We start from the raw sequence: 5,522 nt of genomic DNA, 5'->3' as shown, positions 1-5,522 counted from the left end.
CAAGGTCAACCGTTCATTGGCTGAACCAAAAATGAATGAAGGAACGCCGGGAACGCCGTGCACATGAATGAGTGAAATGTTCACGATCTTATCACGTGAAGTAGATCAACCGTAAAAAGAATGGAAACGTCACGTTTAGCTACATGACATCATGCTACAAAACCACCGTTCATTGGCTGAACTGAATGTAAATACAGTTATGGTACTTTTTGTTAGTTTCTTTTCTAATTATCTTTCTTGAGTAATGATATTCATACCAAGAACATTGACGAATTGAGAATTCTTGCTGATTATTGCGTGATGACTCTATCAAGGAGTTCGGTCGTTTCGATACAAAGTCGTTTCGATACAATCAAAAGCACCAGGCTATGATTTTATTCGCCGTGACAGTCATATAAGATGGCGGCAAATTTTTTAGCTCCGATGAATTTGCTGATTTTAGTTTTGTTTATTTATAAAACTTCGCTTCAGTGGCGAAATGTTGCCTCTAAAGATGACTTACATCCAGATTATTATGTGATTTCACCGGTGCTTGTCGAATTAAGGCTGAACGAAGCAAGCTTTCTTGCTCGTGGAACATGTGCTGTCCACCGATTCTCCCGGATGCTGCAGTCAACTACTCAACTACGGATTGCTCAGTTGCTCTGGCTTGATTCCTCTTCTTTTGGTTATACTTAGTGGTGATATCTCACTGAATCCAGGTTCCAACTGGCGTTATCCGTGTAGCGCTTGCCGTAAACCAGAAAGGCCTACAACGCAACTCTTGCGATGCCAGGTATCACACCCGATCGGATGCCTCCCAGTTGGAGATGAAACTTACAATATGTTAGCGAATAGTTCCTGCCCATGGATTTGCTGTGATTGCAACTGCCCAAATCTCAGCTCCTTTTCTGATGACCTTGACTTACCTCAGGATAATTATTTTCAACCACTTGCAGCTCTCATGATCAAGGGCTACCACAAAATTCTTGCCATCGAAAACCTAGAAAAAAGTCAGCTTTGCGCTGCCTATTGATGAACTGCCAAAGTAAAATGTAGAAAAGGGCAGACCTTGAGCGAGTTATTGATCAATACAACCCTGAGTTATTGCTGGGAACTGAGTCTTACAGTGTAGCTAGCTTCTGTTGTCAACAATGGTGAAGTCTTCCCCTCTGGTGTTATTATATTTTAATATACAGCTGTAGAAAAGACAGGTCAACTAGTACCCATGGAGGTGGTGTATTACAAGCTATAAAGGATGATTGTCACTCACAAGCACAATCTTGATACAAATTGCAAAATTATATGGATCCAGTGCCAAACCGCAGGTCAACGTTCGCTAATCATTGGAACTTGGTACAATCCTAGTGGAAGTGTTGCCAGCCTGGATGAGGTTAATGCATCTCTGCTTAAAAGCAGCCAGCAAATTAACAGCGATAACATCATACTCACTGGGGATTTCAACAGTTCTGTTACATCTCCCCCTTTTTTCGCCTGCAACAAAATCGTTAGGCATACTTGAGGAACATGGCTTTCAACAGATTCTCCACAAACCCACTAGACTGCAAATAAACATGGAAAATATCTTGGACCTTGTCCTAACTAACAATGAATCAATCATTCAAAACCTTGTAGTATTTTTTGGTATCAGTGACCATGATATGGTCACCTTTTTTGAAACCAAAAAAGAAAAGGCCATCCAAACATCTTCATGAAGAAAAAAGCTAAAATTCATAAGATGAAGGACCACATATATGTCGTTTTGCAATACTTACATGTCAAATCTAACTGGAATGTCGGTGGACAAGAAATGGAATAAACTAAAGAAAGCAATTAAATCTACAATGTGGAAAAACATTCCCAGAAAATTAACATAGAGTCATTTTAACCTTCCATGGTTCAACAATATTGCCACAGGGATCCCTATTCAGTTTTAATCAAAGTCGTCAGCTGGGCAAGTACGTTTTATGATATACTTGCCAGGACAAATTTTAGGTTGCCCAGGCAAAAATGTGGAAGCATAGAAACAGTACTGGTTGATAAAGTTATTTGTAACTTGAGCATTCACATCTTATTTTACACTCTCATCAGAAATTACAAACTTTGACTCCGGAGTATTTTGTTATTTGCACCGTGGGAACCCGATTTACAGTGGTCTATATCTGCCACGGCAGAACATACTTGAGCGTAGCTTACAAAGTTACGATTCAAAGCTTACTGGTAAGACCCAAAGTTTTGACGCCCCTGTCTACTGTCTTGCTTTTAAATGCAGGGTTCTCATTAAGTGCCGGCAGCCGGCTAAAAAACCGGCTACTTTAAATTTAGAGCCGTCTACTTTTCGGTCATAAACTTGCTATAAACAAGTGGCACTCGCTTTTCCCGCCGCCTACTTTTATATTTAAGCCGTCTACTCCAAAACTTATTGAGAACCCTGAAATGCTACCAAGATTTTGTGTTTTTCCTGTTTTCTTGTTTTCCTTTTTGCCAGAGAGGACAAAACACCACATTATCAGCTGAAACCACGTTGCTAAACAACTTGCCAACAACCAAGGCCGGGGGTGATAAACATGAAAATTGAGCCAGCAATCGTTTCATGGAAAATACCGCGTGGTCAAATATGGCGCCAAAACTTGAGATTTCAGTACTGAGGAAAGCTGCATGTGTCTTCCTTATTTTCTGGAAGTTTCCATTGAATGAAAAGCAATCAGAAAGAAAGTACATTCAATATTACAACATTTGATGGCATCCATGAAGAGACATTTATTAAAACTTGACTTGGACAACCTTTCAAGTTTTTACACTCGTCCAGATGGGTTTTTAGTCATGTGGGACGACCGGACAACTGCAAATATGGATCCCTGTTTCTAAAAGATCAAGGACAGATGCAGTTTGGGCCAACTACGGAGCTGTTAAGAAGACATTGAGACAGGATCTTACACGGGCAAAAAACGAATATGTGTCTGGCTTCCTATATGATATTTAATGAAGTATAATTTTCAGCAGTGAATATAAGTAGAATTCGGTGTTATATTCACTGCGCTACCCAGTGAATATAACATTTTGGAGGCGCGGCTGCTAAGCTAAGCAAGCACTTTTGTACCTTTTTATTGTGTTTTTGTACGTCATTTTGCACTTTCCTGATATTCACCACTGAAAATTATACTAAAACAATAATTATTCACCTCAGGCTCAATGAATATTAATGAATATTTATTTCGACTATGTCTCTGTAAATATTTAACAATATTCACTTTGCTTTCGGCGAATAATTAGCAACTATTCACCGAAGTGGAGGTGGCTAGTGGTGGATATTTACCTCACCGCTTTGCGGCTCAGTAAATATCCACCACTAGCCACCGACACTGAGGTGAGTAGTTGTTTCAGTATATACTAAAACAGTGAGATAATATAGCACAAAAAGAGGATTTTAACTCATTTATTCCTGCAAAGATTACAACATTTTCATGCCCAAATTCCACGCGAATTGCTCGGAGGTGAATAGCGAAGGATATCCGGAGTTCGAGTAGCCAATCAGCACGCGAGTTCAACGCTATCCACTGTTTTAGTATATACTTATAATTTTTGTTAAATATTCAGGAGAATCCGAAATCCTTCTGGTCTTAAATAAAAAGGTCGAAAGGTGATGGCCATGTTGGAGTCCCTGACCTCATGGTTAATGGAAGCCTGACAAGCGATCCCCTGTCTAAAGCCAGTGCTCTTAATGACCACTTTTGTAGTGTTTTTACCAAAGAAGACATTTCTACTTACCCAGTCCTTACACCATCTAATTGTGCCACTAACATCAGTCCTATCCAAGTCACCTCCCAAGGTGTTCAGAAACAGCTACTGAATCTCAGGCCCGATAAAGCTCCGGGCCTGGATGGGATCCAGTCATGGGTTCTTAAAGCTCTATATCAAAAAATTTTGCCAATATTGGCAGACCTTGTACAGTCTTCCCTTTTTTTTTTTTTTGCTGTTTTCCCCAATCTAGTCCGTAGTTTAATGGTTAGGTATTGCGCTGAACCGGACAAGAGCTGTTTCCTTTATTACTATATTCACTCGCGCACCGACCAAGGATAGCACCATGGAGAAGAGAAAGTAATGTGCGCGCATCACTTCCTACGAGTGTTTGGACAGCGGAAACCTATTGTAGGTTGTTATCAGTGTAGCGGCGTGAACTCAAGGAAACAGTAAGTCACAAATTCCACAAGGCTTGGATTTATTGTGATAATTAACTCTACAGCTATCCTATGTGGTTCAGAGGTTTCAGCAAAAGTGCATCGTTCCCTTGGAGTTTCAGGAGCCTAATCAAGTCTACCGGCGTTTCGCACTATGTAAGGGTAAAATCACGTAAAAACTAAGGAAAGGGATCATGACGTAATTGGGTTATAGTGGGTTACAAAACGACAAGTGGTGACAGAGTAGGAGACAGATGTTTAAATGTAAAAAGCATGTCTCTACTTAAACTTTGGAGACGGTTCTATTATTTCTTCCGCGGTTTTTGGAAGGCTCATATACTTTGGTGCAATGAATATAAAATGTTAAGGCTTGGTATACCAGATATACAATTACTGAAACTGTACATTTCAATTACCAGTAGTGAAGGGAGCCCACATCCTTGAAATAACATAAAGTCTAAGCTAACTTTTTCTCGAAATAGCAGTTCGATTAGGTCATCTTTGTCCGGCGATATGTTGGATCTTGGTTCCTTCACAGTTTTGTAAAATAGATGTCCTCGTATCCTTGAGATAAGTTGGTCCACCATCAATCTGTTCTCTTAGGTTTTTGGCATAATGTACGAGCTTTTCGTGCAGTTTGATTTCGTTTTTCCTCGATCAGCAGACAAATTCACTACGCCTTTAGTGGGCTTGAGCTGACAATATTTGTTGACGGGTCTTTATTTCCAAAAGCATTGCCACACCTTGAAATATCAACTGTTTTTACCTTATGTCTGCCGTCAAACAAGCAAAACCAGGATGTTGGAATAAGATTTGGAGGTGGAAGTGGAATCATAAATCACAGTGAACAAATTTCTAGTTTCTAAAGAAACTGTGGTGCTGCATCGGTGGGAGAGTGAAAGAGGAAAATTTGGTTTTATTAGTTAAACACCAATGAAATACCAAGTGAGCTTTCTGTGGAGGGGGAATTGGGACAAAAATGTCATTGAATTGAGTTTCCATTGACGCCATGCCATTGAATCAAACGTCATTCTATTGGACAATATTGTTCATATGTCATTGGCTTGGACTTCATGCCATTGAATCGTACGTCATTCTATTGGATCACATACTTCATGTCATTGGATCGGACTTCATTTTATTGGATCATACGTAATTCTATTGGATTACATACTTCATTTCATTAGATTGGAATTCATGTCATTGCAACACATCAATCTTTCAAAAAAACACGTTGACGTGTTATTGAATCTAAATTCATGTCACTGGATCGTTGACCATTCAATTGAACTAACCGCGTCATGCCATTGGATCGAACCGGGAAGCCTGGGTACTAGTTTCGCGGTTTGTAGGGACAAAATTTTC

The sequence above is a fragment of the Montipora foliosa genome, chromosome 2 (assembly GCF_036669935.1).
Source record: "Montipora foliosa isolate CH-2021 chromosome 2, ASM3666993v2, whole genome shotgun sequence".
Classification (NCBI taxonomy): Eukaryota; Metazoa; Cnidaria; class Anthozoa; order Scleractinia; family Acroporidae; genus Montipora; species Montipora foliosa.
The sequence above is the reverse complement of the archived record's forward strand: the minus strand, read 5'-3'. Positions refer to the sequence as shown.